Source organism: Phoca vitulina, unplaced genomic scaffold (assembly GCF_004348235.1).
Source record: "Phoca vitulina isolate PV1807 unplaced genomic scaffold, GSC_HSeal_1.0 scaffold21, whole genome shotgun sequence".
NCBI lineage: Eukaryota > Metazoa > Chordata > Mammalia > Carnivora > Phocidae > Phoca > Phoca vitulina.
The window spans coordinates 26,261,042-26,275,632 of NW_022589724.1; positions in this window are offsets into that span (position 1 = coordinate 26,261,042).

The following is a 14,591-nucleotide window of genomic DNA, read 5'->3' on the forward strand; positions in this document are numbered from 1 at the left end:
ACATGACCTCTCTGGTGAGTGTTCCTTGGGAGTTGGTGAAATTGCTTCTAACCACCGGTAATAACGTCTGATCAAACCCTGCCTTCAGGGGCGCCTGGGTGGCTCATTCATTAAGCGTCTCCCTTCGGCTCAGGTCATGATCCCAGGGTCCTGGGATTAAGCCCCACATCAAGCCCCACATCAAGCCCCACATCGGGCTCTCCGCTCAGCGGGAAGCCTGCTTCTCCCACTCCTACTCCCCCTGCTTATGTTCCCTCTCTCACTGTGTCTCTCTCTGTCAAATAGATAAATAAAATCTTTAAAAAAAAAAAAAACCCTGCCTTCAAACCAGCCCTATTCCATTTTTTTTTTTTTTCAAACCAGCAATATTCCAACCCATCTAGAGAGTCCCTGGACCCGGAGAGCCAGCTCTAGCTCAAACTCAGGCGGGATTTGATCTGCCCTCTCCCCAGAGCCCTCTCACAGGTCCTGGTGTTTGTTAGCTCTGCCACTTGGCTGGAGCTGACCTGCAGCCCCGCCCTCCACCCCAGGCACCAGCAGACCGGCCCGGCTGGTTTGCTGGGGAGCAGCTCCGCCCGTCCTGCCATCTTAGGGCTCCTCTTGCTTCTGACTTATCAGGGGCTCAGTTAAGTACCTCCAGGAGCTGGCAGCGGGGACCACGTGCAACAGGGCTGGGCGGGGAGTCACTTTGACCGAAGGCTGCATTGCAGACCACAAGGGGGCTGGAAGGCGCCCCCAGACAGCACCCCCCCAACCACCACCGCCGGTACCAGTCACACCCTGGCCACCCACCTGATGCTTGTCTCTCTCGGTCACCCTCCACGGCCCCTGGACGGGAACTTCTCTAGTGTGACTAATGTGGGTCCCTCCTGCTATCCAGCCCATCTCCACAGTCCCACCCTTCCTGTTAAGGTGCTTGAAGGAGGGGGTTAGTTAGGGACTGGCAGGATTCGCAGCAGAGATCGAGATGTTGATGATATGGTGTTGGAAAGAGTTTTTTGTTTGTTTTTTAATCTGTGGCCAAACAGAGGAAGCTCAGCAGGCCGTGCCACGGATAGACAGTTGCAGGAGGCTGGGTTGGCATGAGCCTTGCCAAGCCTACGTCTCCTCGTCTATAATGAGGTAAAAGAGAAAAAAATAAAATAAAACGCGCTGTGGGCACTTCACGAGGGATCATAGCTATAAAGGCGGGTTTAATGATTCTAAAGATATAGGCCATTGTGTCAGCTCATTATTATGATAATGCATTTGTGTGTTCTAGGTATATTCCTGGTCCCCAAGGAGGAGTGCAAGGTCCTTCTCCCTTAAAGTGGGACCTTTCATGAGCCTGCCTTCTGGGGCAGTAAAGTCTGGGGAGGGGTGAGGAGAGGAGGGCTGGGAAGGAAGGAATAAGAGAGGGGCACCTAGGAGAGAGGCGGGAAGGGGAGTGGGCTGGGGGCACCTATAAAGGGAAAATTCTTACCTTGCAAGCTGCAGTTATCTGGGCATTAATATTCAATAAGCATTTTTTTCAGGCACTGCTCTAAACTCTGGGGATGCAATAGTAGGAAAACAAATATCCCAGCCCTTGTGGAACTTACATGCTAAGGCTGGGAGAAGATAGTAAAGCAAATAAAAAGTAAATCATCCTTTGGATGGTGACAAGTGCCAGGGAGACGAATAAACAGGGAAAAGAGATGGGACCTGATGTTTATAAAATTTGAGCCTCCTTCCCCTCCTCCCCCAAAGACATATTGAATGAATTCAAGTTTAGGTCCTGGGCCCAGGAAGGGGCCTATTCTGAAGCAATTTATTTTTTCTAAGTTTTTTTTTTTTTAAGATTTATTTCAGAGAGAGAGAGAGCACGGGGAAGGACAGAGGGAGAGGGAGAGAGAATCCTTGAGCAGACACCCCTGCCCCTGCTGAACGCAGAGCCGACATGCAGCTCATTCCCAGGACCCTGAGATCATGACCTGAGCCGAAATCAAGAGCCAGCCACTTAACTGACTGAGCCACCCAGGCGCCCCTAAAGATGTTTTTTTTTTTTAAGTCATCTCTCCACCCAACGTAGGGCTCAAACTCACAACCCTGAGATCAAGAGTCACACGCTCCACCAACTGAGCTGGGCTTCTGGGGCAGTTTTAAACAGGGTGGGAAGGTGTCAGTGGAGGGGAGACCCACAGGAGGAGACAGAGGGGGCCCTGTGGACACCTGCGGGGACCAGCAAGTGGAGAAGGCCTTGAGACAGGAATGTTTGAGGAACCATGTGGAAAGCCAGCAGGGCAAACAATGGAAAGGGAAGGGGGGGGACGGGGGGGGGGGAGCAGATAGTGAGAGCCTTTGAAGCCACTGTAAGGACTTCGGCTTCTATTCTAGGGGAGCAGGGAAAAGCTTTGCATAGAAAAGTAACAAGTGTAGGGGTGCCTGGGTGGCTCAGTTGGTTAAGTGACTGCCTTCAGCTCAGGTCATGATCCCAGGATCCTGGGATCGAGCCCCAAATCAGGCTCCTTGCTCAGCAGGAAGCCCGCTTCTCCCTCTCCCACTCCCCCTGCTTGTGTTCCCTCTCACGCTGTCTCTCTCTCTCTGTCAATTAAATAAATAAATAAAATATTTAAAAAAAGAAAAAAGAAAAGTAACAAGTCTAACTTGCATTGTTACAAAATCCCTCTGTCCACTAGGTGGAGGGGTTACAAGCGTGGACCCAGCTGATCGGTGCTGAATGGTCAGATTCTGGAAACAATAGTATTTTGAACACACAGCCAGCAGCATTTGCTAATGGATCAAGTATGGGGTGTGTGAGAAAGGGGGCCTGCTGGGCTCTGGGCCGGAGTGACTGGAAGGGTGGAGTTGTGCTCCCTGGAATGAGGAAGTCTGGGAAGGTAAGAGCTGGGTTTGGGTTCTGTGAGGTTTGAGCCGCAGAGAAGCGAGAATGCTAGGCGACAGGCATTTGGGGATGGAGCCCCTGGGGAAGGTCAGGCGAGATATATAGATGGGGACACCGGCCTTGTAACATCCCCTGGTTTTGACAGCCATGCGATTTCCCACTGACATCACCTAGGAGGGTGTGGGCCGAGAAAAGAGCTGGAAGGAGGTTGGGGGCACCAATGAGGAGAGCTCAGGGGAGGGGGGATCCAGCAAAGAAGACGGAAAAGGAACCAGGGAGGGAGGAGGAGGCCCAGGGGAAGGCCCTTGAAGACATCCCGGGAGGCACCTCACGGTGACTTTGGCAAGAGCGGTTTCTGGAGAGCAGTGGAGACCAAAAGTCTGATTAGAGGGGCTCCAGGTGGCATGGGACAAGAACGGGGGACAGTCACCAGAGACAGCCTTTCCAGTTTTGCTCTTAAAGGTGGTACAGAAACCAAGTAACTGGAGAGAGACGTGAGGTCAAGAAAGAGTCAATGTTTGTTTTTCTGTTTGGGACTTTTTTTGCCGGGGGCAGGGGGGTAAAATATACATAAAATTGACCATTTTAACCCTTTTTAAATGCAGTTCAGTGGCATTAGTCCATTCCCAATGTTGTGCAGCTGCCACCACCACCCGTCTCCAGAACTTTTTGCATCTTGCAAAACTGAAACTCTGCCCCCATTAAATACTAACTCCCCCCGCCCACAGCCCCTGGCACCCACCCTTCTACTCTCTGTCTCTGTGAACTCGATGACTCTAGGGACCTCAAAAGTAGTGGAATCATACAGCATTTGTCTTCTCGTGACTGGCTTATTTCAGTTAGCATCATCCTCAAGGTTCATTCATGTTGTGGCAGGAGCCAGGACCACCTTCCTTTCTCATGCTTGAATAATATTTCATCGTATGGATGGACCACATTTTGATCTTGCACTCATCCTTCCGTGGACATGCACATCGTTTCCCTTTTGGCTACCGTGAATGCTGCAGTGCACATGGTGTCCAAATATCTGTTTGAATCTTTTTTTTTTTTTAGGTTTTATTTATTTATTTGACAGAGATAGTGAGAGCAGGAACACAAGTAGGGGGAGTGGGAGAGGGAGAAGCAGGCTTCCCGCTGAGCAGGGAGCCCAATGCGGGGCTCGATCCCAGGACCCTGGGATCATGACCTGAGCCAAAGGCAGACGCCCAATGACTGAGCCACCCAGGCGCCCCTCTGTTTGAGTGTTTGCTTTCAATTCTTTGGGGTGTATGTCCCAAAGTGGAGCTGCCGAATCCTACGGTAATTCTATGTTTAATTTTTTGAGGAATTGCCATGCTGTTTTCTCCTTGTATGTTTTTAGGATAGGAGATATAGCAGCATGTTTGTATGCTGATGGAAATGATCAAGCATAAAGGAGGCAATCATGAAGCCCAAGAGAGGGGGCATTGCCAGGGTGATGACCTTGGGTCAGGAGAAAAGGTGGGGTCGGGTGCACAAATCCAGGCATACCTTGTTATATCGCACTTCGCTTTATTGTGTTTTGTGGATACTGTGTGTTTTTGCAAATTGAAGGTTTGTGGCAATCCTGCACTGGGTCCTACTGGTGCCATTTTTCCAACAGCATTTGATTACTTTGTGTCCCTGTGTCACATTTTGGTCATTCTCTCAATATTTCAAACTTTTTCATTATTATTATATTTGTTGTGGTGATCTATGATCAGTGATTTTTGATGTTACCATTGTAATTGTTTTGGGGCACCATAAACCTTGCTCATATAAGACGGTGAACTTAGCTGATAAATGTTGTGTGTGTTCTCACTGTTCCATTAATCGGCTGTTCTCCTCCCCGTCTCTCTCTTTCCTCGGGCCTCCCTACTCTCTGAGACACAATAATATTGAAATTAGATCAATTAATAACCCTATAGTGGCCTCAAAATGTTTAATGGTTTGGACAGAAGATCAAACAGACCACAACATATTCCCTTAAGCCAACACCTAATCAGGAGCAAGGCCTTGATTCTCTTCAATTCTATAAAGGCTGAAAGAGGTGAGGGGGCTGCAGAAGAAAAGTCTAGTTTACAACCTGAAGTAGAGGTTGGTTCATGAGGTATAAGGAGAGAACGGTCTCCGTAACATAAAAGTGCAAGGTGAAGCAGCAGGTGCTGATGAAGAAGCTGTAGCAAGTTATCCAGAAGACCTAGCTGAGATCATTAATGCAGGTGACTACACAAAACAACAGATTTTCACTGTAGACAAAACAGCCTTCTATTGGAAGAAGATGCCATCTAGAACTTTCATAGCTAGAGAGGAGAAGTCAATGCCTGGCCTCAAAGCTTCAAAGACAGGCTGACTCTCAGGTTGGGGGCTCATGCAGCTGGTGACTTTAAGTTAAAGCCAATGCTCATTGGCCATTCCAAAAATCCTAGGGCCCTTAAGAATTGCTGAATCTAAGGACGCCTGGGTGGCTCAGTCATTAAGCGTCTGCCTTCAGCTCAGGTCATGATCCCAGGCTCCTGGGATCGAGTCCCACATGGGGCTCCCTGCTCAGCAGGAAGCCTGCTTCTCCCTCTCCCACTCCCCCTGCTTGTGTTCCCTCTCTCGCCGTGTCTCTCTCTGTCAAATAAATAAAATCTTTAAAAAAAAGAAAAAAAGAATTGCTGAATCTACACTGCCTATGCTCTCTCAGTGGAACAACAAAGTCTGGATGATGGCACATCTGTTTACAGCATGGTTTATTGAATATTTTAAGCCCACCGTTGAGACCTACTGTTAAGGAAAAAAAAAAAAAAGATTGCTTTCAAAATATTACTGCTCATTGATAATGCACCTGGTCACCCAAGAGCTCCGATGGAGATGGACAATGAGATCATGTTTTCATACCTGCTAACACAACATCCATCCTGAGGCCCATGGATCAAGTAGTAATTTCAAGTTCCTAGTGTTATTATTTAAGAAATATATTTTGTGGGGTGCCTGGGTGGCTCAGTCGGTTAAGCATTTTTCCCAACACCATTTGTTGAAGAGACTGTTTTTTTTCCATTGGATATTCTTTCCTGCTTTGTCGGAGATTAGTTGACTATAGAGTTAAGTGTCCATTTCTTTTTTTCTTTTTTAAAGATTTTATTTACTTATTTGACAGAGTGAGAGATAGCGAGAGCAGGAACACAAGCAGGGGGAGTGGGAGAGGGAGAAGCAGGCTTCCCGCCGAACAGGGAGCCCGATGTGGGACTCGATCCCAGGACCCTGGGATCATGACCTGAGCCGAAGGCAGACGCTTAACGACTGAGCCACCCAGGCGCCCGTCTTTTGGATTTTCTACATAGAGTATCATGTCGTCTGCAAATAGTGAAAGTTTGACTTTCCTTGCCAATTTGGATGCCTTTTATTTCTTTTTGTTGTCTGATGGTTGAGGCTAAGACTTCCAGTACTTTGCTAAATAGTAATGATGAGAGTAGACATCCCTGTCTTGTTCCTGACCTTGGGGAAAGGCTCTCAGTTTTTCCCCACTGAAGCTGATATTAGCTGTGGGTCTTTCATATATGGCCTTTATGATGTTGAGGTATCTTCCATCTATCCCTACTTTGTTGAGGGTTTTTATCAGGGCTCCAAGTTTGAAAGAAGCTCTACTGTGGGTAGGATGCTATCCAACAGCATCACAAGCTACAGAGAAATCGTTCATGAAAGGAAGCGTCAGTCGAGGCAGCAAACTTCATTACTGTCTTATTTAAGAAATTGCATGGCCACCCCACCTTCAGCAACCACTGTCCTGATCCGTCAGCAGCATCAACATCCAGGCAAGACCCTCCACCAGCAAAAAGATGATGATTTTCTGAAAATCCAGATGACGGTTATCTTTTTTTTTTTTTTAGCAATAAAGCATTTTTAAAAATTGGGGGGGAGGGGCAGAGGGAGAGGGAGAGAATCTTAAGCAGGCTCCATGCCCAGGGTGGAGCCCGACACATGGCTCCGTCTCACAACCCTGAGATCATGACCTGAGCAGAAATCAAGAGTCAGACGCTTAACTTACTGAGCCACCCAGGTGCCCCTGCATTGTTTTTTTTAGACCCTGGGAAAGAAAAAATTTCATTTGACTCACTTCTCAATATTCACTCTATTGCCATGCTCTGGAACTGAAACCACCATGTCTCCGAGGTATGCCCGTCGAGGGTTGGCCTAGGGTAGCAGCCCCGAGAGTCTATCCTTAGTTACGGGAGGAAAGACAGATTTTATAGACCTGGACACAGGTTTCCTTCCAAGCACTCATTTCTCCCGTTATTTTCCCACCTGCTCCTCTCGTGATGTACACTCCGGGAGACCGGGGGTGTCTCTGTCCTTTGACAAGTGCCAGAGCGACGGCTGGCCCCCAGACGGATGTGGGGGAAGGCTGAATTAACCCCCATTTTTACCGTTGGTGGACTGGGTTTCACAGACGTCAAAATACCCAGTGTGAGTTGGGGTTCACGCCCTGGCCCCTCTGCCAACAAAGGCCCACCCTGACGCACAGGGACAGGGCTGAACGCTTGCAGGCAACCGGCAAACGCAGAGGCCCGTGGGTTTGCTGATGACGTTGCTGGTGTTTTTAAGACCACGTTTTGTGCACAGTGGGTGCATGCTGTTGCACGTGTTTTGGCTTTAAAAACAGTCTCTTTCTTGAAATAGTGGACTCAGTAGTGCAACTTGAAACTCAACTTACAAATCTCATGTTGCTAACATATTTGGCACAATTTAATGATCACTGTTAAGTTCTAGCCTTTTCGGAGTTAAAGACACCTCCTAAGGAAAAGATTTTACCATCCTCAGGGATTTGGAGTGATTTTCCCAGCCAACTGAGGCTGCCTATTGATGTAATAGTTTGGCCGTGGCTCGGGGTTCTCCGGTCTCCTGCAATCCCGAGACCATGACGGGCCACAGTGAGTCCCCTTTATAGTCTCTGTGCCAATAAGGACTCCAAAAGGGGTGGTGGAACAGTCCCTGTGCCTGGGTCCCAGTTATCTAATTTTTCCAGCTGATGGAGGTTTGCATACACCCTCTGGTCAGGTTTCCTCACCATTGGATTAGATCCAGCGAATCCAAGCCTTACTGGACTTTATTCTGAATTTTCTACATGCAGGCACATATATTTTCATATGCTTCCTATCTAACAGGGCCACAACTCTTAGTAAGATTAGATTAGATTATGCATATCTCCTCTGGCTCCAAAGTCTCAGTAGGAAAATCTAACTGGGGATGTACCCAGGGCACAGTTGGGCTGGGTCTAGGTTTGGCCAAGGTCAAGATAGGGGGGCCATGGTTCAAGAAGGATTAAGAGCACAGGGTCTGGAGCCAGACTACCCAGTTCAAGTCTTTGTTTTTTTTTTTTAAGAGTTTATTTATTTGACAGAGAGAGCACAAGCAGAAGGAGAGAGAAGGAGAAGCAGGTTCTCTGCTGAGCAAGGAGCCCGATGTGGGGCTCGATCCCAGGACCCTAGGATCATGACCTGGGCCGAAGGCAGACGCTTAACCGACTGAGCCACCCAGGCGCCCCCAGTTCAAGTCTTGAATCTATACCCTTGGCGGGTCGTCTACCCTCTACCCACTTGGTGCCTCAGTTTCCCCATCTGTAACATGGGGATCAAATTCCCTGGGAATTTTGGTGCAAGGGTGGCGCCAGGTAAGAGGGGGTGGTAGGTGGCAGCCTGGAGCTGCTAAATAGGAAGAAGGGTGGCTGCCTGGGGCAGTGAATGTGGCTTAAGTAAGCAGGAGTGGACTATCTACAGGTCCAGGCGACTGAGGTCAGAGAGGCAGGAGGCATGTGGGTTAAACCGACCTCTGGAGCAACTACCTGCTTAGAAGTCAGGGAGGCGGCAGGGTCCTATCCAGACCTAGGTGCTCTCTGCTGGGCAGGGTGTTTCTCCCTGCCAGCTTCCTCACCCATAAAATGGGGATAATCATGGTATCTTTCTTTCTTTTTAAAGATCTGATTGATTGATTGATTTAGAGAGCAGGTGTGCAAGCAGAGGGAGGGGCAGAGAGAGAGGGAGAGAGTCTCAAGCAGACTCCATGCTGTGAGTGGAGCCCCACATGGGGGCTCGATCCCAAGACCCTGAGATCATGACCTGAGCTAAACCCAAGAGTCAGACACCTAACCGACTGAGCCACCCAGGCGCCCCAATCGTGGTATCTTTCATAGCGGGGTGGTCATGGGAGGGAGCCGGCAGAAGCCCGCAGTAAATGATAGGTGCTCTTGTTAATATCACTGTCCTTTTCAAAGCACTTGGCCTGCTGATCACCAAATGTGGCCCCGAACTGGGCCCTGGGAATAACTGATAGTGATGGCACCAGCTCAGTTTTTCAGGAAGGCATTGTGGGCAGCCACTTTCTACCTTCTGGTGAAGTTGTTGGTGGGAGTGCAGAAGAGAGGCCCAGAGGGGTCGGAGCCTCTTGGAAGGAACAAATCCTGGTCACCCTGGCCCTTAACCCTGTGAGGTTCAAGAAAATGCACAGATGACAAAACCCAGGTAGATCTTCCATTCAGCAGATTCTCAGTCAGATTATGAAGCTAAAGGTCCAAAGTCCCACCTTCTGACAACACAGGACACTTACCTTAGGTGCAAAGGTCCTCAAGATGATTCTTATTCAGAGGCAATCAAACCAATCTGGATATTGCATCTCCACAACTGAGGACCTTTTGTCCCCTGATAAGTCAGATAGATACTCTGACCTGCAATTGCTGTTCCTTGGCCTCAAAGGCTTCTTCCTCTAGATGATTTCCCAGGCTCCGTGCCTGACCTCCTTGAGCTCTTTATTCAAATGACCCCTTCTCAAACTGCCCTATTGAACATTCTCCACTGGGTGTTTGGGCTGTCTTGTTTACTGACGTATTCCTGGTGCCTACTACAGGATCAGGAAAATAGTGGGCACTCAACAAATATTTGTTAGTCCAATTCTGGATAAAGTGGCTGGAAGCCAGGCCTTGGGGAAAGCTGCCCCATCCTACTGGCAACAATGTGTTCTATAGAGAGGAACAGCCTAAGGTGGGAGAAGGTCGGAGCCTTCCTGTACCCCTGGGCCACCCACATGGGGTCTGGAGGAAGGAGCTCCCGTACCTGGCGGACAGACAGGGAGAAATGGCCACACTCTATCACACATGAAAGAAGCAAGTTGTAACACACCGTGCATATTATAATTCCACTTTGTTAAAAAAATTGACCATTTGGGTTAGTCCATGTAGTCAACATATATGTACTAAACTCACATCCAGGTAAAAGAAAAACTTCCCTCTCTGCTGACACCACATGTGTGCAATTTTCCATACAATTCTCTGTGGACAAGGACCGGTGTCCTACAATTTAACTCAATTCTGATACTAACTGGCCTGGAATTAATAGCAAACCCACAGGTTCAGGGCTCAGTTCTACAAGACGGCCCCCACTTCAGACGCTAATTGCGAGTCTTAGGTGGTCACATGTCTGCGGACCGACAGGCTATGAATCGGGAGTTCCCACGACCCCCTCATCAAGTTTGATCATTTGCTTGAACAGCTCATGGAACTCAGAGAAACACTTTGGTGACCAGTTTACTCTAAAGGATACAACTCAGCAACAGCCAAATGGAAGAGCCACACAGGGCTCCTTGCCAAGGTATGTGGGGAGGGGCGCGGAGCTCCCATGTCCTCTCAGGGTGTGCCACCCTCCTGGCACCTAGATGTGTTCCCCAACATGGAAGCTCTCTGAACCACATCATTTAGGGGGCTTTATGGAGCTCCCATTCAGTGGGTAGGTGTGCTTGAAGTGGGGCCTTATTATGAATGACAAAAGGTGTTCCTTTCACCTTTGTCACTTAGGAAATCACGATGGTTGTAGGTGCTCTGGCCAGAACCTGGGGAGGAAGACCATGTATTTCTTACTATATCTCAATATCACAACAGGTATTCAATTCCTTAAACACAGTTACTAAGCACCTACTGTGTGCCATGCCTGGGACTAGTTAGTAGGCCACCAGTCGCTCCAGCAGAGAGGCAGGATGGCGTAGTGGTTAGGAAGGCTGACTCCGGACAGCATAGATCCTATCCCTGGCTCTGAACTCCCTTGCTGGGGTGTCCTAGGGCATGTCAATTGCCCTCAGTTTCCTCTTCTGTAAACCAGGGATAGCCATAGTGCTTAAACCCTAGGCCCATTTGAGGATTAAATGAGATTCGGTATGTTACGGCTCTTAGCCCAGGGCCTGGCACAAAGCAAGCTCTCTGGAGGCACTTACTCATCTGGCTCATCTCGGCTCATCTTATCCCTCCGTGAGACGGGCACCACTGTCATCACTTCTACCTGACGGATGGAGGAAACCAAGACTCACCCACGTGGAGTTACTGGCCCAGCTCACATACTGAGGAGAGGCAGGGCTGGGATTCAAACCCAGGTGGTCAATCCCACAGGGCCCCTTGGACCATGTCAGCCCGAAGAGGGAGCATGTATTGCGTTCCTAGATGAAAAAGGGACACATCCTGTTGTGATGAGGTTTGGGGGCAGTACCCAGATACTTGGTCCAACACCAGTCTACATATTGCTGCGAAGGCATTTGAAAAATGAAATTAACATGTACTTCAGTAGATTTATCAGGTTACCCTCCGCAGTGTGGGTGGGCCTTATCCAATCAGTTGAAGGCCTTAAAATAAGAAGGGGAAAAAAAACTGGCGGTCCCCCAAAGAAGAGGGAATTTTGTTTCTAGACTTTCTTGGGGCTCGAGCTGCAACTGCAACTCTCTGCTGGGTATTCAGCCTGCCGATTACCGCCTGCTGCCCTACCCTGCAGATTTTGGATTTGCCAGGTTCCACGATCATGTGCGCAAATTTTTTGAAGTTTTTTTATTTATTTATTTTTAGTGATCTCTACACCAACGTGGGGCTCCACGTCACAACTCCGAGATCAAGAGTCACACACTCCACCAACTGAGCCAGCCAGGCAACCCCATGTGAGCAAATTCCTTAAAACAAAACTCTCTCTAGATACACACTTCCCGTTGGTCCTATTTCTCTGAAGAGCCTTGATAAACACATATCCCATCCTAGGAGCCCATGGTGTGGCTCCAGTGAATGAAGCAGACAAAGCGCTCATCTCAACAGACTCCTGAGAGATACATTTGTTTTATTTTTTTTTTTTAAGACTTATTTATTGAGGGGCACCTGGGTGGCTCAGTTGTTAAGTGTCTGCCTTCGGCTCAGGTCATGATCCCAGGGTCCTGGGATCGAGCCCCGCATCGGGCTCCCTGCTCAGCGGGAAGCCTGCTTCTCCCTCTCCCACTCCCCCTGCTTGTGTTCCCTCTCTCGCTGTCTGTCAAATAAATAAATAAAATCTTTAAAAAAAAAAAAAGATTTATTTGAGAGAGAGAGAGTGAGCAGGGGGTAGGGGCAGAGGGAGAGGGAGAGAGAGTCTCAAACAGACTCCACACTGAGCAGGGAGCCTGATGCAGGGCTCAATTTCACGACCCTGAGATCACAACCCAGGCCGAATCAAAGAGCTGGACACATAACGGACTGTGCCACCCAAATGTCCCATTTTCCTGTTTTATAATCTAAGACCAACTACCCAAATTTTGTAAATTCTAGAATGAGATCCAGATAGACTTCTTATATACAGTGTAAATAAAAAGTTTAAATTCTTAATTGGACAAGGGAAGGGGAGATGCTTGGTGAAAGCCCTGGAAAGAGGCCCCGGAGGGGACAGCTAGATTCCCTGACCCTGGGTCACCACCCTCCAGATCCACTGGGGCCCTGAGCCCTCCCCACTGCCCCAATCTGCAGCAGATGTGGAGGGGCTGGAGCCTGCCCTGACCTTGGGGGAGTCTTCTGGGCACGTGATAATAGTGCTCTAAGGAGCACTGAGCCAGCCCAGGTGAAGGTCTAGCCATGTGTTGTGGGCCGAGTTGTGTCCCTACACAATTCTCATGTTGAAGTCCTAATCCCTAGTACCTCAGAATGTGAACTGTTTTGGGAAATAGGGTCATTGCAGATGTAATTAGTTAAGAAGAGGTCATACTGACTACAGCGGGTACCTCATCTGACCAGTGTCCTTGTGGAAGGGGAAATTTGGACACAGCCATGCGCACAGGAAGAAGGCCACATGAACGTGAAGGCAGAGATGTGAGCCACGCTTCTACAAGCCAACGAGCACCAAAGATTGCCAGCAAACTACCAGAAGCCAGGAGAGAAGCTTGGCACAGCGCCTTCCTCACATCCCTCAGAGAGAGCTGACCCTGCCGACACCCTGCTCTTGGACCCCCAGCCTTCTGTGCTTAGCCTGTGGCGAGATAATAGCTTTCCACTGGTGCAGCCCCTTGGTTCGTGGTACTCTGTTAGTGCGCCCCGGTAAACGAGCTCACCATACCCTGTCATTCATGGCTGTCGGCTAATCTCTTCTCAAATGGCCCTCAAATAGCCGTCCATGTGGTTCCTGAAGACCAGAAGGGAATGACCATGCCTAGCTGGCTCCTGCGGGGCCCTGTTTTTACAGCTCTGGTATCAGAATCCTTAGACACTTGCTAAAATGCAGATTTCCAGGGATGCCTGGGTGGCTCAGTTGGTTAAGATCTCAGGACCCTAGGATCATGACTGAGCCAAAGGCAGATGCTTAACTGACTGAGCCACCCAGGGGTCCCCCCACAGTACATCTAGTCTTCATGTCTCCGTAGGCTCCTCTTGGCTATGGTGGTTTCTCAGACTTCACTGGTTTCAATGACCGCGATAGCCCCGAGAAGTACTGGTCAGGCCTTGTGTAGGATGCCGCACTACCAGAAGCTGCCCCGTGTTCTCCTTACAAGACTGGGGCCCTGGGTTATTGGGAGGAAGACCACGGAGGTAAAGGGCCATTTTCATTATATTATAGCAAGAGGACATACCGGCAACACGACTCATCCCTGGGGCTATTGACCTTGATCACCTGGCTGAGGTGTGTTTGTCAAGTTCCCAGCTGATCTTTATGCCAGATAATCAGGAGGTGAGGGACAGAAGGCCTCTGACTCTGTGACAACGCTTATAGGTCCCTGTTCAGAAGAAAGGAGCCACAGCAAGCGGTTGGCTTACACAGAGCGCAGGTCATGCAAGGCACCGAGGCAAGCACCTCACCATGATTTCATTGCTACAACCCCACCAGGTAGGCAAAATCATCATTCCCAGGTTAACGTATGAGGGCGCTGCACTCCTGAGGCCCCACAGCCAGAAGCCGGCAGAACCACACCTGCTCAGCACCACTCTGAGCTGCACGCCGCCCCCACGTGAAGGTGAAGGAGCCCTGCTGGCTGGGGCCTCCTCTCCCAGGGTGCCGGGGGTGGGGGGGTGGGGGCGGAAGAGACATGCCCGGCTTCCCCTCGGGGCGCAGACTGGAACCTTAGCCAGAGGCCAACTTGCTCCTTTTAGCCAAAATGTTCCGAGTGGGAAAATAGCCACATGGATAGAGGTTAAAAGAGAGCCAGGCCCAAACAAACAAACAAACAAACAAAATAAAACAAAAAAACACCCCATCCACACGGGATCAAAGTGTCCAAAGCCTAGGAAAATCAAATTGGCAGGAAAAAATGGCTAAAAAAAATGTTTTAAGATTTTATTTTTGCAAGAGAGATTGAGAGAGAGAGGGCTCGCCCACGCATGCACACGCCACAAGGGGGAGGAGAGGCTGAGGGAGAAGCAGACTTTCTGCTGAGCAAGGAGCCCAGGGCAGGACTCAATCCCAGGACCCTGGGATCATAACCTGAGCCGAAGGCA